General features: G+C 51.1%; 1 long non-coding RNA gene across 2 annotated transcripts; it reads left to right on the top strand.

The window, feature by feature from the left end:
* Nucleotides 1-3169: 3169 nt before the first annotated feature.
* Nucleotides 3170-23649, top strand: LOC122442692. 2 transcript variants are annotated; one of them, XR_006269699.1, is made up of 3 exons: nt 3170-4480; nt 13498-13596; nt 23318-23649. It is a non-coding gene; the product is annotated as an uncharacterized LOC122442692 (long non-coding RNA). The 2 variants fall into 2 exon arrangements; XR_006269700.1 differs by lacking the exons at nt 13498-13596; nt 23318-23649 and adding an exon at nt 4974-5254.
* Nucleotides 23650-27455: the final 3806 nt, after the last annotated feature.

Below are 27455 nucleotides of genomic sequence, written 5' to 3'. Positions count from 1 at the left end.
GCCTTTGGGAGGTGATGAGGTCTTAAAATGTGAAGCCCTCAAGAATGGGATACTGCCCTTGTAAGAGAGGCCCCCAGGGAGATCCCTCATCTCTTCTGCCTGTGTTGTTCAGTTGCAGAGTCATGTGCGACTCTGTGACCCCGTGAACTGCAGCACACCAGGCTTCCCTGTCCTTCACCATCTCCCGGAGTTTGCTCAAGCTCACGTCCGTTGTGTTGATGATACCATCCACCTTGTGAGGTTATAGCAAAAAGACGGCCGAACCAGGAGGTGGGCTCTTACCAGACACTGAATCTGGCAGCACCTTGACCCTGGACTTTTCCACCTCCAGAACTGTGAGAAAAAGGTCTTTTGCTCAAAGCCACCCCACCCCCTCCACCAGACTGTGATATTCTGTTATAGCAGCACAAATGGACTAAGTGGCTAAGGCAGCCACTTTCCCTATCTGCTCACACTGTTGATCCTTTCATCTGTCTATCCACCCATCCATCCACGCATCCATGTATCCACCTAACCATCTATGCATCCATCTATCCATCCACAGCTGTGCAGTGAGTATCCGCTGTGTACCAGGTGTGGCCTGGGTACTGGGACAGGGTGGGCAAGGCCTGTGTGGCGTGTACAGGCTGGCAAAGGAGCCACGTGTTAAACAAACACACCCACCAAAAAGCAACTGCATCACCATCATGCTCAGCGCTGGAAGAAGCAGTCCAGGATGCTGTGAGTGGGTGTAGCAGGACCATCTCTCTAGGGAGTGTCCTCTGCGCCTTGGGCAGCTGGTGGGCAGGAGACCTGCTGAGATGGCCCTGTGGGCTTAGCCTCAGGACACAGGAGCTCAATAACACCCCAACCGCCAGCTAGTTTGGTGAGGCTGCAGCCAGCCCACCTGGCCCCTCCAGTCGGTGGCCTCCTGGAGGCTTGACTGCAGCAGGAAGTAAGTCTGGAGGTGAATGGAGGGTGGGGGTCTTCCCCCAGATTTGCTTTGCAAGCCATGCTACATGGGGCCAGAAGCTGCAAAGAACTGCAATCGGAGCTCTAGGAAACAGGAGAGAGGATATTTCAGGAGGAAGGAACTGCATGAACATCCGTGTGGAGGTGAGAATCAGTAGGCGGACCTGAGACGGGGGAGCAAGAGGAGGAAAGGGGGAAGAGACTGGGTCTCGGCCCTCAGGGACTCCACAGCACCCTGGGGAGCCTCGAGTCCCACCAGACACCAGAAACAGTACTTGCTGCCGTTGTTAGAAGCTGACTACTGTGAGCCCCGAGAGGGTCACACATGATCTCATTTCCTCCTCCCCAGATTCTTACTGCTAGTCTCTTTTTACAGACGGAAAAACTGAGGTCACGGGGAATTCCCTGGTAATACAGTGGTTAAGACTCGGTGCTTCTAATGTGGGGGAACTAAGATCCCACATGCCTCGCGGCACAGCCAAAAAATTAAAATTAATTAATTAAAGAAAAAAAGAATGAGATCAGAAGGGGTTCAATCCACCACCCAAGAGCACAGAGTTAGCAAATAAAGGATCGGCCCATGCTCTGCCCGCTCCCCTGATGTGCCCAGGTAACTAAGGCAGGAAATCCAGACACAGGATGGGCAAGGCCCACGTGGGCGTCCCCCTTGGTCTTGTTTGCATCTCCCTCTAAACCGGGAGCTTCTTTACCTCGGTCACCACATGACACGAGGCACAGAATTGGTGCTTGGAAAACACTATGAATGAAAAATCATCCTAAGAGCAGATACTTGTAAAGTACCCACTAGACACCAGGTGGTATGTCACCACAAGCCTTTGAGGTGGGTATTAGTATTACCCCCATTTCACAGATGGGGAAATAGACGCAGCTGGTAAGTAGGGAAGCAGTGATTCACCAGGCAGTAAGCAAGTGCATAAATTAACGAAGTAATTGATGAATAAATGATTGAGTTAGGATGGGTGAATGCAGCAGAGAAAAGGTGAGTAAGTCTGTTAAGTTTATTTTTGTTTTTGTTTTTGTATTTTGTGTGTGTGGCATGTGAGATCTATGAATAGTTCCCTGACCAGGGATGGTCAGGCCCCCTGCATTGGGAGCTCTGAGTCTTAGCCAGTGGACTGCCAGGGAAATCCCAAGTAAGGAGGTTTTGAAGGAGAGAAACAGCAGCAAAGCTGAGAGGTTGGTCTTGCAGAGTGGAGAGGTGGAGGCCATCACCACTGTTCCACCTCTGGCTCCCAGGAAAAGGCCCCTTCCCCTCTCTCAGAGAGGTTTGAATCCTTTCCAGGCTGTTGCCCAGCAACGGTACTCTCATTCCCCACCACCACCTCCCCACCCCACTTCAGAGCTGGAGGTGAGGCCTGGCCGGTAGGGTCCCTGGTTGGGGGCGAAGAAGCTCAGAGGTCAGAAGGGTGGCCTGGATGTGCTCCTAGATGGGGAGAAGAGCCCCGAGTCTGTAGCGAAGCGGCTGTTTGGACCAACCTTTACTCTGAGGGCACCTGCCCGGCACAGTGCAGGAGCAGATGCCCATGACTGCTCATGGCAATGACCATGAGGCCGTGAGTTGGAAGTCCTGATTGGAGGAGATCTTGGACGACTCACTTTCCTTGCTGAGCCGGCAGCATGGGGACGCGGTGCCCAGTCCTGGGGGATGGTGCGAAGACAGGATGGGACCATGAGAAAGCTTTGCACTGGGGGGTGCAGGCTGTTTTTATAAGCAAGGAGTGTGTAAACTCTCCTTAGAGGAGAAAGAACACTGGGGCAAAGAACTCTCAGAGTTTCTCCAAGAGAGAAGGGGATTCTCTGCAGAGCGCCTGGAGGACTCCTGGAAGAGGTGGACCCTGAAGGACTTCTCCAAGTGGAGGTGTGGGTCGGGAGGAGGAGAGAATTCCTGGCCGGGGAGGGAGACGAGGGGAACAGCCCAAGCAAAGGCCCGGGGGCACGAGACTGGAGCGCATTCAGTCGGTAACGGCTACTGTGAGTTCGGGTTTGCCTTTAGTCCTCACAGCAGCTCCAGAGGCTGGAATCACTGCTGCCATTTCCCAGGACAGGAAATTTGTCCCAGAGAGGGAGAGATACTTGCTCCCGGCGGCACAGATGGTGAGAGGCAGGGCAGTCCAGTGTGCTTTCTCCTGCTTTGTGCGTGTCCAGGGAAGCAAGCCGCTCAGCGGGTGGAGCAGAGAGGGCAAAGGGAGAGAAATGCCCTGAGGCCCGGGGCCTCCTCCCGCCACAGGGAAGGGGCAGGGCGCCGGGGATCCAGTGATGGTTTCTGAGCTGAAGAGCCCTGACCCAGGCTGGGCCCTCAGGTGCCCAGGTGCTGTCCGGGCCGTCTGGCTCCACCTCCTACACCTCCACCCTCTGCATCCATCCACCCCCACCGTTTCTCAGCCACGTTGAGAAGCCATGTGTGATGGAGGAGAATGTAAAAATATATATGCAACCGAAAAAACAACAACGAGCTGACAGAACACAGCTATAAATACTCTGACGGGCTCGGAGATGTTCCCGCATCCTGCTTCCTGCTGCCTAAGGCGCGGGGGCATGGATGTGGCAGGTGGGGTGGGACAGCCATGTGTGGACCTACTCTGTGCCAAGCGCCTCGCAGGCAGCACATCTCTGGATCTTTGCAAAAACGCTCCCGGAGAATCACCACTGTCACGCGGGCTTCTTTGGCTCCCAGATAAGGAAGCCGAGGCACAGAGAAGTCAGCCTAGCCAAGGTCACACAGCAGGGGACCTTGGGAAGCAGTAGAGCTGGGATTCCAGCAGGGCCAGCTTTCTGAAGAAGACAGAGCCGGCTTCAGGCTCTGCCTCCTGAGATCCTCCCCCACGGGCAGGGAAAGCATCAGGCTTCCAGGAACTCTGCTTACACACCTCCCAGGGCTCCCCAGTGCCCTCCAGATAAAGACCTAATTCAAGGCTGTCACAGCCCTGTGATGTGGCCTCTGCCCACACCCAGAGCCCACCTCCCGCCACGGCCCCGGATTTCTGAGTCCCAGCCAGGCAACGCTGGCCTGCTCTCAGGACCCCTTGAGGGCCCAGCACAGCCGGTCTTGTCACCTCCTGTCCCCTGAAGTCACATCTGCCTACACCTGGGCCTCAGCTCAAGTGCTGCCTCCTCCCAGCCTCCCCCACGGTCAGATCCTCCCGCACCTTCCCTGTGATCAGGGGAGTCACTACTGGTGATGGGCCGCAGCTGTGAGGGCCGGGAGAGGGGAAGGCAGGGCCTGCCATCCATGCTCCTCTTTGACGGCCTTGCAGCTGCTGGAGAGCCTGGGGGTGGTGGCGTGAAATGGGATTGAAGGGGAGCTGGCCTTGGACTCTGGGAGGAGGAGAAGGAAAGAAAACGAAGGAAGAAGAAAGACAAAAGGGACTCCTGGGGCCTTCGGGAGGAGAAGAGCCGAGAAGAACGGGAGATAAGTTGGCTCTGGCTCTTGGACCTTCATCATGTCTCGGATCAGCTTTCCACGAGGTGTCGGAGCCTGTCTGCACCTCTGGCTGGTGTCAGCATAAAGGTAAGGCTGCCAATGGGGTTATTTGTTCTTTTTCAGACCTTCCCTATAGACCAGTGCTGCACAAGAAGAACATAATACAAGCCACTTAAGTAATTTTTCATTTTAATTTTCTAGTAGCTACTTAAAAAAAAAAAAGAAGCAGCGGAAGTTAATTTTAGTGTTTTATTTCACCCAGTGTATGTTAGTTTCTCAGTTGTGTCTGACTCTTTGCAGCCCCAGGGACCGTAGCCCGCCAGGCTCCTCTGTCCATGGGATTTTCCAGGCAAGGATACTGGAGTGAGTTGCCCGTCCCTCCTCCAGAAGATCTTCCCACCCCGGGGCTGAACCTGGATCTCCTGCATTGCAGGCAGATGCTTTACCTTCTGAGCCGCCAACGAAGCCCATTTCACCCAATATATTCCAAATGTTTCTACACTAATCAATACAACAACTGAGATTTTTTTAAAACTTTTTTGTCCTACTAAATCTCCAAAATCCAGTGTGTCTTTTACAGTTTGGACGGGCTGCATTTCAAGTACATGATAGAAGACGTGTGGCTACTGTGTTGGACAGCTCAGCTCTAGACTGTAAACTCCATGAGAATCGGCGCCGTGACTGTACCCACCACTGTTGTTTCCAGGGTCTGGCGTGTAATGGAGAACATTTGTCGAATGACTAGCTAACTGACTAGCTGAATGAATGAATGAACAAATGTCTGAAGCCTTGTTAGATCAAAAGCCAGTTGTCCTCTTGGGTCATGGAAGAGCGTAGAAATAAATTCTAGTCCCACCTCTGCATCCTGTGTGCTTCATGACCACAAATGAGTCTCTCACCTGTTAGGCCTTAGTTTTCCCATCTGTACAGTGGGTTGGGATTGGACTATGTGATTTTTTTTCCCCCCAGGCTCTCAGTAAAGTTTCTCCAGGGGAGCCTACTCTCTTCTCTGCAGCTCCCTTCCCTGAGTCAGGCCCCCAGAGAAGTTTCCTGTCCCTCACACCCCTCACTCTGCCCTCCCTCCTCCTATCTGTGAGGCAGGAGGTCTCCGGGTAACCTTCTGTTCAGAGCAGAGCGGAACCCTAGGGGGAGAGACCGAGGCAGGGCTCCTGCCACACGGTGGCCACACAGTGAGCAGGGCAGAGCTGGGCCTTTGTTTTCCTCATCTGAAAAATGGGTGCAAAACCTGCCTTCATCCCATCAAACTGCAGTGCCTCAAATCCAGGCTGTGCTATGCTGTGACCTTGGTCAAAGCACTTTACCTCACTGCCCTCAGCATCCTCGTTTGTAAACTTGGATGATAAAAATACCAGCTCCGCCAGGCTGTTGTGCCCACGAAGCCTATTAACACACACAAACCTTGCATACTGCTGCCAGGCACACTCTAAGTGCTGTACAAGGAATAGATATTATTAGCCTTCACCATGGAGCTAATTCTGCAGTTCAGATGCAGCGAGGGGTGTGACCAGGGTTTGCAAACTAGAAAGTTCCCTCTGGAGAGGCAAGCATTTTTGGACTGCAGAGGACAGCGCAAACGATAAAACACGTTGTGACTTGCAGAGCGTTTTGTAAATGTTGCCGCATCAAGGAGGCAGTTGTGGATTAGCTTTTTATAATCCAAAAAGCACTTCAGCGTCATAAACCACTTTAGGGGCCATAGAGCTCTTTGCAAGGGCTTTCTAGACTGTGGAGTGCTGTGAAGTCTGAGACAAGTGGCCTTTCAGAGACATGGGCAAGACGCAGGGTGGGAGTGTGTAAAGAGCAGCTAGAAGCAGAGGAGAAAAACAGCAGTTCATTTCCCCTGTCCCTGTTCAGAGAAACCCTAGCATATCTGCAGATTCCCGCAATTCTGTTCTGAGGCCAGGGAGGCCTCTCGGCATCGCTGACTCAGCCAAACAGGAGGAGTTCGGCAGGAGTCAGCCCCGTCTTCTTTGTGATCCTGCCTTGTCTTTTTCTTTTTTTTCTATCGCAAAGGCAATGAACCTGACACCCTTTAAGGATTTCCCTGGGGGTGACCAGGGAGATGCACGAACTGTAGCCAGGCTCCTCTGTCCATGGGATTCTCCAGGCAAGAGTACTGGAGTGGATTGCCATTCCCTTCTGGAGTACGATTCATTTTTCTGAACAAAGCCAGAAAATCCCCAGCAATTGGGAACGCAGGTTTTCTTGCCCAGTGGCTTGCACTGGTCCATGTTTGGTCACTGTTGTGCCCCAGCACTCAGTCCCGTGTTTGGCCCTGGAAACATGTGCTGAGTGAATGAATGAGTGAGTGGTGGGCTGCTGAGTCAGGGGGAGGAGAAAAGCTGCCGTGTGCTTGTCCAGTGCCCGCAGTCCTTGGAGGTCAGGTCTATGACAAGGGAACTCATTCAGGAAGAGGCTGAAGCTGGTGTGTGTCCATTTAAGATGTGGAAACAATCCCCCCACTAACACATCCTTGGTATCCTCAAGGGCCATAGCAGTATTGGCATTTGGGGTTCTCCTTTAGGGTCTGACATGTCCCCATTAGCACAGCACCAGGGATGACAGAATAACAGGACTGTGATTCCCAGGACCCGCTGCACATCAGAATCCCCTGGAAAGCTTTTAACACCAGGGCCACTTGGTCCTTGCTCCTCTTCTGCGAAGATGTGATCTGACATGGGGCCTAATGGTTGATTTCTTTGAAATCCTAGTTGATTCAAATATACATCATTGAGACAGAGATAGAGGGTGAATTTGTAGAGCAAATGGGTCTGTGAGTGCCAGTAGGGTTTCCACAAGGATCCCTCCATGAATCAGGCAGTCTAGGGGCTGGGGTCCAGGCTGGATGGTGCAGAGGAAGTTACGTGGGCCTTAGAGTCCTTAGAGGCCTGGGTTCGAATTCCCAGTTCTGCTTCATTCCTGCTCTGTGGCCTTGGGCAAGTCACTGCACCCGTCTAGGCTTGTTTCCCTCCTCCGTTAATTGGCAATCAGAATTCCTCACAGGCTGTTGGGATCAATCAGTAAGAAGGTGTCATCTTAATTACCTGGCACGGGGCCCAGCTTGGAGCCAGTGCTCATGAACAGTGGTTCTCTTGGCTTCCTGAACTAGCTTTGGGGTGGGAAGGGAGGACAAGGTGGCCCCCACACTGCCCTAAGTGTGTTATTTTTTATTAATTGAGAGGAGCACAGGACTGTGAGAAAGGATACATGGCCTTGTCCTTGTTCTGACCCATCATGGTGTGTGACCCTGGCCAAGTCTCTCAACCTCTCTGAGCCTCAGTTTCCTCATCTGTAATCAGAGATCCAGTGGTGCGTACATCTCATCTCAACTCTGTTCAGTGACATCACACTGGCCCATCACACTGGGACTATTTACATCAGGGAAATTGGCAAACATTACGAATCAGGACTCCGCTGCCCCCACCCCCAGCGGTCAGTTTATCAGCAGAACAGTGGGACTCAAATAACAATAGCTTCCACCATAGCTGCTGGGAGATTCTGAGAGCTAGTGTCTGTTAAGCCCTTAACACAGCACCTAGGAGTTAGCACAGCACCTGGGCACTGATACATGTTAGTTAAACGCACTTGGCATTTATCAGCCAACCTTTTGCCTCTGCCTAGTATAAGGTAATCACATCTGTCACCTCATTCAGCTTTAACAACCCTAGGAAATTTCTGTGTGTGTGCTAAGTTGCTTCAGTCATCTCTGGCTCTTTGGAACACTTTGGACTATAGTCCACCAGGCTCCTCTGTCTGTGGGATTCTCCAGGCAAGAATACTGGAGTGGGTTGCCATGCCCTTCTCCAGGGGATCTTTCTGACCCAGGGGTTCAATCCATGTCTCTTACATCTCCTGCATTGGCAAGCAGGTTTATTCCCACTAGTGACACCTGGGAAGTCCCCAGGAAATTTCTGGAGAAAGAAATTAAGGCTCAGACAGGCTCGCTGACTTTTTCTCTTTGTACTTATTTTTAATTAATTTTTGTTGGAGCGTAGTTGCTTTACACTGTTGTGTTCGCTTCTACTTACAGCAAAGTGAACCAGCTATAAAGCTTGCTGACTTTAAACACAGTTAAATCTTTCAGGCCAACTTTGTGCTACGTTTATTCTTATATATCCACCTCATTTAAGCCTCACAACCCCCTTTATCTCATGACAGTTGAGGAATCAAAGGCCCAGGATGGGCAAGTGACCTGCCCAAGGTCACACAGTGAGCCCGAGGCCTGGGTATCTGTCTTGAACCCTCACGTGCTGGCTTCCCTCCCCACCAAACCCCACCGCATGCCCTACTGGACGAGGGCGCGCTTTGCTGATACAGTCTCTCTGGCTCTTTCCAGCTCTGACATCCTCGGTATTTAAATCAGCATATGAATATTTCACGAGCATCCCCGGCGCAAATAACCCCCTGCCTGGTTATGTCAGGTTTGGGGCCGCAGCCGTGAGGCCCAGGCGCTTCTGCTCTTTGCGAGACAGGCAATTCCGCGAGGCCTCTGAGCCGCAGCCAAGGAATCGATAGCCTTTAAATAAGTAATTAGAGGCACTGAAGACGGCAGCACATCCAGGAGCGAGCAGGGGAATATAAACTCCTTAAGTCTCCCAGGCTCACTGGGGAGGGTCAGTTCTGGTTCTTGGTCGAGAAACGTGACGGGGCCTGGGGCGGGTGAGGATGGGGAAGTGCAGGGAAGGCTAGGGTGGAGACAATGGGAGTTGGCATTTATTGAGCACTTCCCATGCTTCAGTCTTTGCCTCATTAATACCCTACCCAGTGTTCTGCTAAAGACAGTGAAGCTCAGAGAGGGTGAGCTAGTTGCCCCAGGCCACACAGCTACGAGATAGCAGAGGTCACAGGCCTGCCTGACCTCAGAGCAGGTTTTCTCAACCTAGCTGCTACTGACATTTGGGGGCTGGGTAATTCTTTGTTGGAGGTGGGGCCTTGTAGGATGTTTAGCAGCCATGACCTCTGTCCTCTGGATAGACAGAGGAAAGTAGTTCATCCTCTCACTTGTGACAACCAAGAATGTCTCCAGACATTGCCAGATGTCTCGTGGGGGCCCCCACCCAGCAGCGAGTCTCTGTTCACTTTCCTTCTCCTTTCCTCTGCTTCTGGTGGCTTTTGTGATAAGGATCAGCATCTTTCTCCCAACCTAGAAAGGTGGCTGTGGAGCCAGAACTGGCTAGGTGAGACATCAACTTGTTTACTGGCTGGCTGTGTGACCTTGGACAAGTTCTCAACCTCTCTGTGCCCCAGTGTTCCTGTCTATACAATGCCCCCTGCTGAAATTGTATCATGAGGTTTAAATGAGTTTGTACTATGTGCACATAAAGCAGTGCCCTGGTAGATAAGTGTGAGCTTTGAGACGAAGTACCAGCCCAAGACCGCAGTCTCACTGGTACCGTTCTCCCCGTAAAAAAGGGGAGAAGCAGGAGCCAGGGAAGATACCATCTTCCACAGCATCTGCTGTTGTCCCCTCTCTGCTGCAACCCCCCACCCTTCCCCATCCCACCCCCTCCCCCAGCCCTGGAGGAGTCAGAGAAAACAGCCAACACGGATGGCTGTTTAGTCCCACAGGGTCACAAGGTTATAAGAACAAAAGCTGCCACTTCCTCTCTCCCTGCAGTGCTGTCTGTGCATGGACACTATCTGATGAGAGTGTAGTTCTTTTTATGACCCAGGAAGGTATAAAAATACAGATAAACAAGTGCATTTTATCACTGGCATTGGTCGTTGCGTGCTACTGGTCTACAGGATGGGTTTTGTTACAGTTATGTCTGTTGGAAACGAGGTTCCAGGATGCTGTCCTCATCTGGGTCTTGAGAAAAACACTGTCATGAAACCATTCCTGGGCCTCCTTACAGTGCAGGTGTGTGTGTGTGCGTGCAACTGTGCAGTTAAAATTCTGCCTTGACCCAGAAGGAAAGGTCCCTCCCTAGAGATTACCCGGCCCAGGCTCTCGTCTAGTCAAGGAATGTTTGTGTGTGTGTGACTTCTTTGCTAATTGGCGTAGAGTTGATTTACAGGGTTGTGTTTGATGCAGGTATATAGGCTAGTGACTCAGTTATGCATATAGATAGATATTCATTCTTTTTCAGATTTGTTTCCCATATAGGTTATTACAGAATATTTATTGGGTAGAGTTCCCTGGGCTATACAGTAGGTCCTTGTTGGTAGTCAAGGAATCTGAGGCCCAGGACAGGCCAGTGCTTCGTCCATGATCGGGGAGCAGCTTGGCTCAGCGGTCGTCTTCTGAGTGCGTCAGTGAAGCCCCACTGCTGCAGAGCCGGGCCCCGATCTCCGTGGCACAGGGGAGCTGTCTTTCCAGCTCACAGGGCAGATGTTGTGGTGGGTGATGGGTGCATGGGCCTTCCACGTGGTGATTCAGGGACCCAGGCTCCCTCCTCCTTGTGGCTACATCCTCCTCCTCGAGAGCCTCAGAATCATCTGCTTTTGGCTGACTGGGAGAAGAATTTGGAGGCTTGCAGGGTTTTATGGATTTTTATAAAAAGTGTTGGGCTTCCCAGGTGGCTCAGTGATTAAGAATCTGCCTGACAGTGCAGGAGATGTGGGTTTGATCCCTGGGTCAGGAAGATCCCCTGGAGAAGGAAATGGCAACCCGCTCCAGTATTCTTGCCTGGGAAATCCCATGGACAGAGGAGCCTGACAGGCTGTAGTCTATGGGGTCACAAGAGGGTTGGACAGAACCTAGCAACTAAACAACAACATGGGCCTAGAAGTGGCCCTGGCCACTTCTATCAGTTGATCCAAGGTCACATTCAATACTTAACTGCAAGGAAGTTTGGGAAGTGTAGGCCGGCTGTGTGCCCAGGAGGAAGAAGAGACAGATGGGTGAACAGCTGGCTGGGTCTAGGCTGAAAGCTGCGTGGGCAGAGAGCATTGAAACGGAGATGCAGGTCACCCATGCCCTCAGTTTGAGGTTCTGAGTAAGAGTTCATCTTTTTTGTTATTATTTATTTGGCCGCAATGGGTCTTAGTTGGGGCATGCAGGATCTTCAATCCTCAGTTGCAGAATGTGGGATCTAGGTCCCTGACCAGGGATTGATCCCAGGCCCCCTGCATTGGGAACTCAGAATCTTAACCACTGGACCACCAGGGAAGCCCCAAGATCGCATCTTTTTGAGCCCTGTCCATTGATCACTGGATGCCTGTGTCTTCTCTCTTGAGAGACCACCCCCGCCCATGATCAGCCTGAGACTCCCAGGGCCCTGGCTAACTCATTCCAGGAGTCAGCAGCCCTTGTCTCTAAAGGGTTGCAGAGAAGAAAGGGGGAAACGGGGCTCATTGCCTGAAAGGCCCTGTTCTCTGTGTCAGGCCGGCAGTGTTTCCTTTTCCAGGGAGGCGAGAGCCTCTCTCCCCAGGGTTACATGTCACCCCACAGCACCCCAGGCCCAGGCTCTCAACAGAACAGCACTGAGAAGATGACCCAGTGCGTCAGTTCTCACACATGCGTGTGCACACACACACCCTTCAGAACCAGCTGTAGCAGAAGTTTGTCGCTTTGGTTAACGAGTATCTGAGGGATCCCCGGATGGTGAGAGGACCGCCACCAGCACACACGCTGATGGGACGTGTACCCTGCAGCTAGAATGTGGACTGCTGCTGCCTAGCCACTTCAGATGTGTCCAACTCTGTGCGACCCTATGGACTGCAGCCCGCCAGGTTCCTCTGTCCACGGGCTTCTCCAGGCAGGAGCAGTAGAATGAGTTGCCATTCCCTTCTCCAGGGGATCTTCCCAACCCAGGGATTGAACCCGGGTCTCCTGAACTGCAGGCAGATTCTTTACCACTGAGCCACCAAGGAAGCCCTAAAGTGTGGACACACCCTCCCGGGTCTGGGAATTGTTGGAGTGGCACAAAGGCCCAGAGTCAGTTGGACCTTTAAAGGCTGCTGCCGCAGAATGGCACCATCTCCAGGTGCCAGCAGGAGCCGGGCGACCAGCTGGCAAGCGGCACACTCCAGCGTGGCACCCTGGCTGGGCCCTGGCTGGGCCGGCACTCTCCGGTTCCCGTCAAACCTGTTTATCCAGTCCCCCATCGATCGTTTGCCCCACCTGACACTTTCCCAAACACCTCCTTTACATTAACCAGAGTCAGCCTCCACTGACGGGGCTGCCGAGAACCCTGCCTGCTGTACCTGGTCATTGACCCCCTCCCTCCAAGGATCTCCTTGGTTGCCAGCTTCCTTCAGGGCCATTCCAGGCCCCAGGCAGGTCTAACAGCCTCCATCCTCAAGGGAAAGGCCGGGTTTCCCATCTCTCCCCTCCAGGAGATTTCAGAGCAAATTTCCAATGTCTTTTCACACTCCTTCAACAGTTAAGTTCCTCAAGAATCAGCATAATTGGTATTCTTTGTAATCCCATGTATTTCCACTTGTGCATCTAAAACCATTATCCTGAGAAGAGGCCCACACTCTTCCCTGGATGCCAGGGTGAGGAGCCTCTGAACTGTAGCCCCCAGACTGCTGGTACCAGTATTCCTTTGTCTACAACATAGGTCTCCTTCGCCTTAGGAGACCCCTACTGGTTTGAGGACCATCCCATCCTCCCTGCAGTTCCTACTGGAAGAAGGTCCTTACTTCTTCCAGGGCTGAGCTCCTCTCTCCACTCCATAGAGCCAGGCAGTCCCTAGAGGGAGGTCATTGTCACATGACTCACTCTCTAATATCAGCTCATTAAGGAGGCAAGAACTCCTGACCCAAACATGGCCCACCAGTTCCTTCTCCGCAGTTATCTTTTTAAAACTAGAACTGGGGGAAACAGTTACAGCCCGCCTGGTGGGGACTCGTGAGTTAAGAGTAGTTTTGTTTTCCACAAAGTGGGGGGAGGCAATTTGAGTAGGAAAGGAAGCTGAAGAGACAGAGACAGAAAGAGGAAAGGAGAAAAATGGGCTGGGGTGGGGGAAGGGGAGGGAGCCGGCAGCATCCTGACCCCTGGCCCAGCTGCGGCGGCGCTGCCCAGTAGCAATCTGGTTATCCATTGTCTCCTTGAGCTTCCCACTTTTTTTTTTTTTGCTTCAGCTGGTTGGAAATGGAGTTTGTTACCATTTGTCTGGTTCCCACTGAACCTCCAGGATCCTCACAGTGCCTGGCACATAGTAGGTGTGCAGTCAACACCTGTCAAGGAATCAATGAACAACCACACACGTGCGAAAGAAGAAAGAAAGTCCAAGGTACAGAGGGGAGAGGGGTTAACTCTATGTGGGCAGACATCGGGAACTGCCTGGGGTGGGAGGTGATATTTGAAGTGGGATTTGAAGGGTGAGTAGGACTTTTCTGGATGACGGTTATGGTGGGAAGAGTTTAGAAAAAGACAAGGGGGGCTAGGCTGAGAAAGAATTAATATCAGGTAAAAACTTAGGACTTGTACATATAGGGGCTGATCTGGGTCTAAATCCTGTGTTCCTGATGATGCCAGAGCTGCAACTGGGTATCCCATGGAAGTGAGTGTCTGGGTGCCCCTTGGCTCCCCTCATGGCCCTGTGCATCTGGGTACCACCCATGTGAGTGAGTGCCTGGGCGCCCTTCAGCTCGCCTTGTGGCCCTGCTTCTATTAGGAAACCGGGTTCTCCTCCCATCCACCCAGCAACACTCCGACAGCTGCCCTCATAGGGGGCCCTGATAAGCCCCCCAGATCCGGAAGACAGACCCCTTTCAGTCCTGATCCTCTCTAACCTCTGAGCAGCTTTCCACACTCTGACCTTGCCCCACACTGCTCCTCCTTGGCAGCTCCTTCGCCGTCCCCCTGGGGTCTCCTCTCCCAGGCCCACCTCCACTCCTTAAACGTCAGTGGCCTTCCAGGCCTCTTGCGCCGCTCTCACCCTGGACACCCTCATCAGCTCCTGTAGCTTCCCGGACCACTTAGTGGTGTGGCCTCCAGGAGTTCCACTTCCATCAGCTCCAGAATCCCTTCTCCTCCAGACTGTGCGGCAGACCCCTCAGACCCAAATCGGACTCTTCACCCTGCCCCTCCTGCCCACTGTATCCCTGTTCTGATTGTGGACACTTTCCCCATCTACCTGCCATGGGGAGCAGATTCCTGACCCCACAGAAGAGAAGAAACAGACTGGCAGACGGACGGGGCTGAGCACAGAGACGGGTCTGCCTGACTCGGGTCCCACTGCTTGGTTAGGACTCAGGATGTGGCAGTGTTTCTCACCTCTGACCTCCGGGGCCTCCTGGAGCTGGGGCAATAAATGTTGACCCAGTCAATTTCCACCACGCTTCGAAGTAGCGGTCAGCTGCTGACCACACTGTCAATTATTCAGGCTCCCTGGGACTCCAGCAAGAGCAACGGTTTAACTAAAACACACCTCAGTCATCCTCACATGCCCAACTTGCCCTCAGAGGCCTGAAGAGGGATGGCCAGCCAGCCCAGGGCACCTCCCCAGGCCCTCGCTCCACCCCCACCCCCCCACACTTCCATCCAGGATTTGCCAGGATTTGCCAGGTTCCCTGTGCTCAAATCTCCTGCAGGTTTTCTCAGGCCAAGGCCTGAAGGGCAGAACTGGGACCAGTGGCAGGAAGGGACCCGAGGCACATTTCAGTTCAGTGCCCTGGGACACAGACTTTTCTTGTGACCAGAGGCAGGCACTCTGGGAGGGAGGGAGTCCCAGTGTAGTGGGTTCCTGCTAGTTCACACCAGCGTGTGATAGGGAGAGATGGTTATTCATGCAGAGAGACCAGGGCTGCCTAGGAAAAATAACTAGCATTTTAAGCTTGCTCTAACATTTGCAAAACTCTCAATAGCACATGTTGTTGCGTGGCCTTAAGTCTTTTTCTTGGAACCAAGTGGTACATTAAAAAAAAATGTGTTCATTTGATAAACAAGTCAAGGACTTTACTGGGACTCCAGGGTGAGGCAAGAGTATCAATTCAGCCCTGCCCTCCAGTAATAGATGTTGTTGTTCAGTCGCTCAGTTGTGTCCAACTCTTTGCAGCCCCATGGACTGCAGCACTCCGGGCTTCCCTGTCCTTCACTATCTCTAGGAGTTTGCTCAAATTCATGTCCACTGAATCAGTGATGCTATCTAACCATCTCATCCTCTGCCACCCCCTTCTCCTTTTGCCTTCAAGCTTTCCCAGGATCAGGGTCTTTTCTAATGAGTTGGCTCTTCACAGAAGTAACAGGCAAGTTTGGTCTTGGAGTACGAAATGAAGCAGGGGAGAGGCTAACAGAGTTTTGCCAAGAGAATGCACTGGTCATAGCAAACACCCTCTTCCAACAACACAAGAGATGACTCTACACATGAACATCACCAGATGGTCAATACCAAAATCAGATTGATTATATTCTTTGCAGTTGAATATGGAGAAGCTCTATACAGTCAGCAAAAACAAGACCAGGCGCTGACTGTGGCTCAGATCATGAGCTCCTTATTGCAAAATTCAGATTTAAATTGAATAAAGTAGGGATAACCACTAGACCATTCAGGTATGACCTAAATTAAATTCCTTACAATTATATAGTGGAAGTGACAAATAGATTCAGGAGATTAGATCTGATAGACAGAGTGCCTGAAGAACTATGGATGGAGGTTGACGACATTGTACAGGAGGCAGTGATCAAGACCATCCCCAAGGAAAAGAAATGCAAAAAGGCAAAATGGTTGTCTGAGGAGGCCTTACAGATAGCTGAGAAAATAGAGAAGCTGAAGGCAAAGCAGAAAAGGAAAGATATACCCATCTGAATGCAGAGTTCCAAAGAATAGCAGGGAAAGATAAGAAAACCTTCCCAGGGATCAATGCAAAGAAATAGAGGAAACAATAGAATGGGAAAGACTAGAGATCTCTTCAAGAAAATTAGTGATTACAGGGGAACATTTCATGCAAAGATGGGCACAATAAAGGACAGAAATGGTATGGACCTAACAGAAGCAGAAGATACTAAGAAGAGGTGGCAAAAATACACAGAAGAACTACAAAAAAGATCTTAATGACCCAGATAACCACAACAGAGTGATCACTCACCTAGAGCCAGACATCCTGGAATGCAAAGTCAAGTGGGACTACGAACAAAGCTAGTGGAAGTGATGAAATTCCATTTGAGCTATTTCAAATCCTAAAAAGATGATGCTGTGAAAGTGCTGCACTCAATATGACTTCAAATTTGGAAAACTCAGCAGTGGCCATAGGACTGGGAAAGGTCAGTTTTCATTCCCAGCCCTAAGAAAGGCAATCCCAAAGAATGCTCAAACTACCAAACAATTGTACTCATCTTCAGTTCAATTCAGTTCAGTCGCTCAGTCGTATCTGACTCTTTGCAACCCCATGAATCGCAGCACACCAGGCCTCCCTGTCCATCACCAACTCCCAGAGTTTATTCAAATTCATGTCCATCGAGTTGGTGATGCCATCCAGCCATCTCATCCTCTGTCGTCCCTTTCTCCTCCTGCCCCCAATCCTTCCCAGCATCAGGGTCTATTCCAATGAGTCAACTCTTTGCTTGAGGTGGCCAAAGTATTTGAGTTTCAGCTTCAGCATCAGTCCTTCCAATGAACACCCAGGACTGATCTCCTTTAGGATGGACTGGTTGGATCTCCTTGCAGTCCAAGGGACTCTCAAGAGTCTTCTCCAACACCACAGTTCAAAAGCATCAATTCTTTGGCACTCAGCTTTCTTCACAGTCCAACTCTCACATCCACACATGACTACTGGAAAAACCATAGCCTTGACTAGACGGACCTTTGTTGGCAAAGCAATGCACTCATCTTACACACTAGCAAAGTAATGCTCAAAATTCTCCAAGCAAGTCTCCAATAGTACCAAGAATTTCCAGATGTTCAAGCTGGATTTAGAAAAGGCAGAGGAACCAGAGATCAAATTGCCAACATCCTTTGGATCATCAAAAAAGCAACAGAGTTCCAAAAAAACATCTACTTCTGTTTTATTGACTATGCCAAAGCCTTTGACTCTGTGGATCACAGCAAACTATGGAAAATTCTTCAAGAGTTGGGAATACCAGACCACCTGACCTGCCTCTTGAGAAATCTGTATGCAGGTCAAGAAGCAACAATTAGAACTGGACATGGGACAATGGACTGGTTCCAAAATGGGAAAGGAGTACATCAAGGCTGTGTATTGTCACCCTGCTTGTTTAACCTCTGTGCAGAGTACATCATGTGAAATGCCGGCTGGATGAAGCACAAGCAGGAATCAAGATTGCCAGGAGAAATATCAGTAACCTCAGATATGCAGATGACACCACCCTTATGGCAGAAAGTGAAGAGGAACTAAACAGCCTCTTGATGAAAGTGAAAGAGGAGAGTGAAAAAGTTGGCTTAAAGCTCGACATTCAGAAAACTAAGATGATGGCATCTGGTCCCATCACTTCACGGGAAATAGATGGGGAAACAGTGGAAACTGTGAGAGACTTTATTTTTGGGGGCTCCAAAATCACTGCAGGTGGTGACTGAAGCCATGAAATTAAAAGACACTTGCTCCTTGGAAGAAAAGCTGTAACCAACCTAGACAGCATATTAAGAAGCAGAGACATTACTTTGCCAACAAAGGTCTGTCTAGTCAAAGCTATGGTTTTTCCAGTAATCATGTATGGATGTGAGAGTTGATCTATAAAGAGAGCTGGGCGCCGAAGAACTGATGCTTTTAGAACTGTGGTGTTGGAGAAGACTCTTGAGAGTCCCTTGGACTTCAAGGAGATCAAACCAGTCAATCCTAAAGGAAATCAGCTGAAACTCCAATACTTTGGCCACCTGATGCAAAGAACTGACTCCTTAGAAAAGACCCTGATGCTGGGAAAGATTGAAGGGAGGAGAAGAAGGGGACAACAGGATCAGATGGTTGGATGGCATCACCAACTCGATGGACGTGAGTTTGAGCAAGCTCTGGGAGTTGGTGACGGACAGGGAAACCTGGCATGCTGCTGTCCATGGGATTGCAAAGAGTCAGACACGACTGAGTGACTGAACTGAACTGAGCTTCAGCATCAGTCCTTCCAATGAATATTCCAGGGTTGATTTCCTTTAGGATTCAAGTAAGGGTACTGAATGCTGATAATAAGGCAATTTACAAGGTGTCACGGAAGATTCTAGACATGTGACATGCTTCAAAGCACACTTCCGACATAACCACCCAGAGAGGCGGCTGCTGGAACTGTCTCCATTTTACAGGTAAGGAAAGATTTTACAGAGGAGGCACAGAGCATGCAGCCCGAGGTCACACCGGGGGAATCTGAGCCCAGGCACCTGACTTTAAACCCTCTGACCCAGGTTGTATGAGGGGCTTTGGTCAGGGTTAGGCAGACAATCACAGAAATAATGATCTAAGGACAGAGCCATGGAGGAGAGATCAGAACTAATCTATCCAGATTGAGGGGAGGGGCGGATCAGAGACAGCTTTCTTGAAGTGTCCTTGGAGCTGAGAACTTCCAGAAAGGGAGTTCCATAGGGGAAGAGTCCAGGGAAGGAGGGACCTTCCAAGCAGGGAGCACTACCAGAGCGAAGATCCTGGGGTGCCAGCACCCCCGCCAGGACACCCTCAGGGCGGCAGGCAGTGCAGACCCAGAGCTGTGTCTTAGCCACCTCCTGGCTGTACCCACTTCCTGTTTGTCTGCAGCTGTATTTTTAGATGTCTTACTTTCCGATGACACTGGTGGGCTAGCGGGATCTGGGCCCCCTCAGTCAGTTTTTTTATAGTCTCCCACCTCGGGTTTCTGTATCTCGGCCCATCCCCCAGGGACCTGAGCTGACAGGTTGATGGGAATCCCCGGCTTCCTGTAATACAGGTAACTGACTGGTCCACTGGGGTCCCAGGGGCCCACTTCAATGCCAGTCAACACCAGCTCTCTCACCTTTCACCCTGCCAGCTGCTTTCTCTCTTTCTTCGTACCAGTTTAATTCCACTCCAGTCTAAGATACCTCTCAGTGCCAGACACTGGGCTGGGTACTGGCAAGACAGCCCCAAAAATGACAGGAGGCGCCTGTCAGGGTGAGTGTACATAATTCACGGTGCAGACTGGGACTTGTATGGGAGTAAAGAGGGCCTTCTGATAATTATGGCGGGCTACAGTGTAAACCTGGGCAAAAAAGATGCAAGGTTGCCCCAGTGAAGTCTAGAAAGATGGAAAAGTGAGGGGCAACTTGACAATAGAGGACAAGTGGAGGGGAGTCTCAGCAGGGGGGATGGCGTGCGCGAAGTCGTGGAAGGTCGGGGACAAGTGGGGAGTTTATGGAGGCAGTAACCTAGTATGCGTGCTATGGAGAGTCCAGGGTGGCCTCCAGGTGGGAAAAGATGGACAGTTTGGAACAACTGGGGCTTCCCTGGTGGCTCAGACGGTAAAGAACCTGCCTTCGTTGCAGGAGACCCAGGTTGGATCCCTGGGTAGAACAGGGTGGCGAAAACCTAGCAGCTCCGCTAGCCAGGGCCCACGGCAGGCATCACTAATTGATCACAGCACTCTCCTTCCTACTGATTCATCCTTACAGCCCTCAACACAGAGCCAGGGCCCGGTCGCGACCAGTGGTCAGGCTGTGCGCCAGATGAAGCCAGCAGTGGCTAACAAGTGTGGACTTAGCTGGAGAGGAAGCTGGAGTTCACATTGAGAGAGGCCTAGAATGTGGGAGCAGGAGCTAGAATATTCCCTAGGGATTAGAGAACCAGCCGAGGCTGGTAGAGGGAGGGATATAACTAGACTAACATTTGAGGAGTTTCAGGAAGGTCACTGCCGTTGGTGGAAGGAACTGGGGTGGAGAAGCATTGAGGGGTGTGTCCAGGTGAGAACAGATGGGCCCAAGTGAACAGGGAACAGGGAGCAGAGAGGTGGATCTGATGGCCTAGGAGAGGTTTGTCGTAGGGCAGTGAGAAGAGAAAGGTAGTTAGGATGACTCCGGGGTCTCTGGGGTCCTGGCCCAGCGTGGGCAGGTAGAACAGCATAGCGGGAGGTCCCGATAGGAATCTTTGCCCAGAGATCACCCTGAGAGTCTGGGCCCCTGTGGGAGAGAGGCCCAACAGGTTTGGTGGGTTTACAGCTGAGAGTGTCAGAGTCTGGAGAAACTTGCCTTTTGAGGGAACTAACAATCACAAGATGCCTCTGTCCCCCACTCAGGGACCTGTAGGGAGAGGGTGGGAAAGCAGGTGCCTGGTGGTTCTCCCCAGCATGGAGAAATGGGAGCCCACGGGTACTGACTGTAAAGTCTGGGGGTGACTGCAAGAAGGGGAGACTGACATGTCTTTACCCAAATGGTATGGACTTAGCCATGGACAGCCCCCTGCCCCAAGGCCACCACAGGGGAACGCGATGACACGCCAGGGTAGAGTCCTTTGGATTCTGGTACCTGGGAGGCGGAGAGGTCAAGCCAAGCACAGGATGTGGGGGGTCGGGAAGGGGTGGAGGTGACGGGCTCCCTGGAACCTTCTCAGCCTGGGGCTAGGGGTCTCGGCACTGGAGGGATGTGGCTGAGGGGTCACTGAAAGGTGTAGCTTTGTCTGGGAGGGACCAATTGCGCCTGGGGGAGAGGCCTGGGATTGGGTCCCTGGTCAGAGGGACCTGGGGGCCTCCACTTACTACCTCCAGACCTGCAGACACCACAGCCATGACTCACAGGAGGGGAACCACAGCCTGGACAGGTGCCGCTAGAGGAATGACCATTTCCCTGCTTCTGCTCCCCTGACCCCAACTCTGGGGGTGAGCCCAGAGGAAGCGTAGGTGTGTGTGTGTGTGTGAGAGAGACAGACAGACAGACCCTACGCTCACATAGAGGAAGTGTGTGTTTGTGTGTATGTGTGACGGACCTCACACTCACACAGAGGAAAGGGGTGTGTGTGTGTGTGTGTGTGTGACAGACCCCCCACTCACACCTCCAGCCCCCAGAGCTCCCAGCTTAGCTTACCTTGTGGTAAGCTTCCTTGTGGAGGAAGAAGAAAGTTTGGGATCAAATTTGAGCCTGAAGTTTTGAAATGACCAGACCTTAACGAGAGAAAGATTGCTTTCATAATCAAAAGCTGTCTGAATGTTTGAAACTGGACCAAATACTATCAAAGGTGCATAACTCCCCACTGGTGGAGGGGTTTGCAGAGCCCAGCTGGTTGCTGTTATTGAAAACATAAAGCTGTGCCATAATTGTAACCCAGGGACCTGAAAGTCCTTAATAAACCGTCTATGAGGGGAACACAAAAAAGGGTCTGATTTGAAGGGGAAAGATGGTTAGAAATCGGGATAGAACGAGGCTTTATTGAATGGATCAGGCAGAGGGACCCAGGAAGTGGGACACCTGTCTCTCCACTCACCCCTCCCTGCACGGTCTGGGGGGCAGCCTATTTCAGGAAATGCAGGTCACCCTGTTATTGGTTGGTGCCAGTAACACCCTCAAATCAATGCCGAGCCCACCCCCCAGCCCAGGTTGGTTTAAGGACCAAAGAGACCTCTCCTCCAAGGCCGAGGCCAAATCTCAGGATGCCATCACCTTCTCTGGGCCAGGTGGGATAGGCCTAACACAGTGGGCGAGGTGGGATAGGCCTGACACAGCAACGTCACGTGGGTGACTTTCCAGAGAGGGAGCAGCTAGCAGCAGAGAGCTCAGGTCACACTTAGCCAACCACCTCTGCAGCCAGGGTGGGAAGACAGCAGAGGGAGAGTGCAGGCCCAGGAAGAGGAGAGCTTCAACGTAGGAGACACAGGCATGGGCGGGGTCGGATGCCCCCAGCGCCCACCCACCGGTAAACAGGACTAGCTGGGGACCTGACCTCAAGGTCTATCTCTCTCCTGGGGGGTCAGGGGAGGTAAGGAGAGAAAGGGCTGTGGAATGGAGTCTTGCTCCCCAGGCCTAGGGCTGCAGAGGGGAGTGTGAATCGGAGCCTCTGAGACTGAGGGGTCTGTGGCAATGCGGGGGCAGGGGTGGGTACGAAGTCGGGGACTCTCAGGAGGTGGACATCTGGGCGTCATCAGATGGAAGGGATGCTGGAGCCTCGGAGGGAAAGCAGGACTGGACGGGAAGGGAGCCTCGGAGGAGCCAACGGAATGTTCAGGAGAGGGAGGAAAAGCTGCGGGAACTCGCCTGGGAGCGAGGCAGCCGCCAGATCCTGGCCGGGCTCTGGCTCCTCTGGCAACTGACAAGACGCATCTCTCAGCTGCTCTGGGGAACCGAACAGCCTTGAGTCTGCCCAGGTGGGCAGCGGGTCAAGTTTACCTCCCTGCTTCCCGCGCCCCTCCTCCGGCTCTGGCTGCTGCTCAGGGCCGCCTCTGAGACAGCCCCCGTGCCCCCTCCCCTTCAGGGCCCCGTGTTCCAGACTTTCCCCTCATCAGAGTTTACCAGGCAGGTCTGAGCCTCTCACCGGAGTCCCTGGCCAAGTTCATCCTGGCTCGCTGCCCCCCTGTCTCCTCGGCTTACAGCAGGAGCCAGTTGAGGCCCATCAGCAGACAGAGCCACATGCCAGGCCCGGGGACCCTCCCCACCGAAGGCAGCGAAGCCAGCCTGCTCGCCCTAAGTTCATCCGTGTCAGTTCCCGCAAGAGGGCTTGTGCTCCGGGTCAGACACTTGGACCCAAGGAACCCAAGTCCCTCCCTGGTTCCTTTCTCACCTAAGTCACTGGCCCACTCCATGCCCCGTGTAAACTGGAGTCTTGATCCTCAAAACTCAGCCAGCCCAAGGCTTGGGGCATGGGGAGGCGAATGGGGAGCTGAGGCCTCTCTCAGCTTCAGTTTGCCCTCTGTACATAACCCATGTATCAGCTGGGCACCCCCCATCCTTTATGATTTCAAAAATATCAGTTCAAAGCCATATTCCACACCCTGTGGGAATGCAAAGATATCGCCTATGCTTTGGAGCACTCTGGTTAACGTTTTCTCCCTCCCTTCTGCATCAGAGCGGCGACTTCTGCTAAATTCGTTTAGAGTCTGGATCGGGCCTCTGACCCAGGTCTGCTGTTTTGTTTTCACAGCGCCCTGACTGAGATGTGGAATGTGGCCGTCGCCTTCTGCTATTTCCACCAGAAACCCACCGCAGAGGTATTTGTGTGGAAGGCAGGCAGAGGGAGATTTCAGGAAGTCAGAGGGAAGGTTTCAAGTGCGACAATAAAAACTTCAAACGGACATTGGACAGTCCTGTTCTTCAAAGTTTCACCCCTGAGAAGTTTTAATGGACCCCTTTATTTCACACAGTTCCCCAGCCTGGCTCTTTTCCTTTTAAAATTTTTTTTAATTGAAGCATAGTCAATGTGGGCTTCCCTGGTGGCTCAGTGGTAAAGGATCCGCCTGCCAGTGCAGGAGACATGGGTTCAGTCCCTGGGTCAGGAAGATCCCCTGCAGAAGGAAATGGCTATCCACTCCAGTTTTCTTGCCTGTAAAATCCCATGGATGGAGGAGCCTGGTGGTCTATAGTCCATCAGGTCACAAAAGGGTTTGACATGACTTAGCTATTAAACAGCAACGACATGGCCAATGTACAATATTACATAAGTTACAGGTGTACAATATAGTGATTCACAGTTTTTAAAGGTTATACTTCATTTTTTGTTGTTATAAAATATTGGCTATATTCCCTGTGTTGTGCAATAATCCTGGCTCTCTTCTTCATCTTCTTTTTCACACCTCTCTTCCTTGAGACTCAAAACAGTCCAGTGGTTAAATACAAGAGTTCTGCTCCCATATGGCCTGACTCTGTGAGCCTGGCTTTGCATCTCATCAGCTATGTGATAATATGAGAGTTACCTAACCTCTCTGAACATCAGTTTCATTTTTCTTTGAGGATAATAAAAGTTGAAGATAACAGGATTCATGGTGAGGATTTCATAAAGCAATCCATGGGAAGCCCTTAGCAGCAGAGTGTTAATAATGTTAGCTATTATTATTAACCCCCTCCAAATTTTCCTACTTTCCTAGACGGAACAATTCAACCTTCTCAGGCCCTGTCCCAAATCCTGCCCATCTTTGCATATTCAAGTCCAGAAAGTCTCAGGAACAGGAGTATTCTTTGAACATGATTGGCCCTCCTTTACTGGCAGTCAGCCGAGGTTGTGAATGGGCTCCATCACAAGTGAATGGGCTCCATCACAAGTAAAGGGGCTGAACAGTGACCCCCAAGCTGATAGTACTAAACAAACTTTATGCCTTTCTTCCTCTTTCTCTCCTCCTCCTCTCCCCTAACCCCATTAGGCTGAAAGTAAACAGCACTACAGGCTTCCCAGGTAGCTCAGTGGTAAAGAATCTGCCTGGCAATGCAAGAGACGCTGGTTCAATCCCTGAGTTGGGAAGATCCCCCTGAGGAGGAAATGGCAACCGACTCCAGTATTCTTGCCTGGAAAATTCCATGGGCAGAGGAGCCTGGTGGGCAATAGTTCATAGGGTTGCCAAGAATCTGACACAACTGAGCACACACACATCACCAAGGCATGCACAAACAGCACCAACAGCATTGGCAGATCTGGGGCCTAATGGGAATCTGTCTCCAAGCTTACTGAACTACTGGGAAAGAAGTGCTATCTTTCAGGGGTCTCTATGCAGCCTGGAGTTTCTGGGGCCATCTTGTCTACCTCTTGGGAAACCCTACCTAATGAGGGAGCCAACACAGAGAAAGAGACTACTTCTCAGTGATGTCATTTGAGGTTCTAAATTCTGCCATACCTGGATTTGTCCCTTGAGTTTTCCAATGTTGTGTGCCCAGAGATCTCCCTTTTCTTGTTTAAGCTAATTTGATACAAAATTGAATGTCATAAAAAATTGAATGAATCTTGACTAGTGAAGAATTTCAACTAAAAATGGGGTGTATTATAAAACAAGGGGGAATGTCATGGAATCCACTGCAGAAAGCACAGCCAGAAACCACAGGAATGAAAAGGCTGCCTCTGACTCCACATCTCTTTCTCTTGACCTCTCTCCCTGAGGCCACACAATCTCCCATTCCTGCCTTTTCTCTGCATATCTCCTCCTTTTTTTCCTCTGCAGATGAGTGTTTCTGCTGACTCATTGGCTCATCTAGAAAAGGTCCCAGGACTGGTTATTACTGGCCCAGATTTGGTCACGTGACCCTAAACCATTATTGTGATTGGCCAAACAGGGGCCATTACCTCTGGCCGGGTCCAGGCCCACCTAAACCAAATACACTAAGAGAGGGTGAAGAATGGACTTAAAAAAGAAAAAAGAAAAAAGATCTAAGTACTGTTTTCAGAATAATGGAGAATGAATGCCAAATACTGCTCCGCCCCCTGACAAGTCTCTGTCTGGAGTTAAGTGAGTTTCTGTTTTACAAATCAATGGAGCCCTGAGTAAGCTCAGGGCCAGCCCCTTGTCCTAGAGGAACAGTTCTAATGGAAGCTTTCACCTGTGACAGCAGCTTCTGGAGGGCTGGTTTAGCTTGGACTTTCACTAATCTCCATTCAAATCACATGGAGCCAGAGGGTTCTGACTCCGGCCCCAGCAGGAGGCCTTCCCTTGGCATCACTGGAGTTTTATAAAGGTCCCATTTCATGGAATCATAAGGAGGCAGGGAGTCCAAGGAGAGAAGTCAGGGAGAGAGGAGGGGATCGTAGAAGAGCTGGCCCCTGAGCAAGTCCTTCGAGGATGGACAGTAAGTACTTCTCAATGCTGCAATCAAGAAGACAAGTAGTTGCAAGTGTTGGCGAGGATGTGGGGAACTTGGAGCCCTCATACACTGCTGATGGAAATGCAAAATAGTGCACTTGCTTTGGAAAACAGCCTGGCAGGTTGTCAAAAAGTTGAACGTAGAGCTACTCTATGACCCAGTCATTCTACTCCTAGCTGTATACCCAGGAGAAATGAAAATGTGTCCATGCAGAAGCTTTTACATGAATTTTCACAGAAGCATTCATAATTGCCCAAAAGAAGAAACAACTCAACTGTCTGCCAGCTGGTGAATGGATAAATAAAAATGTGCTTTGTCCATACAATGGGATATTATTCCATCATAACAGGAAATAAAGTACTGATATCTGCTACAGTGTGATTAAACCTTGAAAATCTTCCTAAGTGAAAGAAGCCAAGGGACTTCCCTGGTGGCCCCAACACAGGGGACCTGGGTTCAATCCCTGGTCAGGGAACTATATCCCACAGGCTGCAACCAAGAGTTCATGTGCTGCAGTGAAGATCGAAGATCTTGCATGGGACAACCAAAAACAGCCAAATAAGTAAATAAAAATCAAAAATATAAAAAAAGAAAGAAGCCAGTCACAAAAGACCATATGTTGTATGATTCCTTTTATGAAATGTTGGGCATAGAAGAATATGTACAGGCAGAATGTAGACTGGGGATTGTCTATAGCCGTGAGGGGAGGAATTGGTGCAAAAAAAAAAGTGAATGATGCTAAAGGGGATTTGGAGGGGGATGTTGCAAACTGGAGTAATGGTTTTGTAATCGTGAACACAAAATATGCAACAAAACATTGAATTGTACACTTTAAACAAGTGATGAGTTGTATTGTATGTGAATTATTATCTCAGGATAGCTATTAGCAAAGAAGAAGAAAAGAATATATCTAGAGGTAGGAGAAGGGGACCTAAGCCACAGAGCAGCCTGGGAACTCTAAGATGTCAGGGTCGCCCATCTGATCAGCTGGCCACCCTGCCCGCCCCTCATCCTTTGGATTCCAAAACAAGTGAAGGGTATTAGGGGCTGAGAGTCCAGCCGTGACGTGTAAAGAATAACAGTCAAAGGAAAGAGGGGGAGAGAAGAAAGCCTATCTCCAAGGCCCGAGGTGGGCAGGAAGCTCCACAAGGCGCAGAGAGTCCGGGTGACTGATGCCAGTCTGGGTCACTGGCTCAAGTGCTGGAGAGAGATCAGAGATTTGGTAGCACAGGACTGTGACATGTGCGGGTTCCTCCGTGTGAAGGCTTGGCCCTAGACGACCCCCTCCACTGTCATCTGTCCACTGCCTTTCTGTGGAGATGGTTCCGACATGGCCTTTGGCTGTAGCTGGTTGCACAGGTATGGACCTCTGACCCCAGCTGAACCAGCCTTGGTCCTTTCTCTGGAATTTGGGACCTTGACAGAGGAAAAGGTATTCTCTCCAACAGGCCAGAACATGTGAGCTAGAAGGTGGTGAGGGCCGGGCCGCCTCCCCCTGC

Source organism: Cervus canadensis, chromosome 5, assembly GCF_019320065.1.
Source record: "Cervus canadensis isolate Bull #8, Minnesota chromosome 5, ASM1932006v1, whole genome shotgun sequence".
NCBI lineage: Eukaryota > Metazoa > Chordata > Mammalia > Artiodactyla > Cervidae > Cervus > Cervus canadensis.
This window is presented reverse-complemented; position numbering and strand designations above follow the sequence as displayed.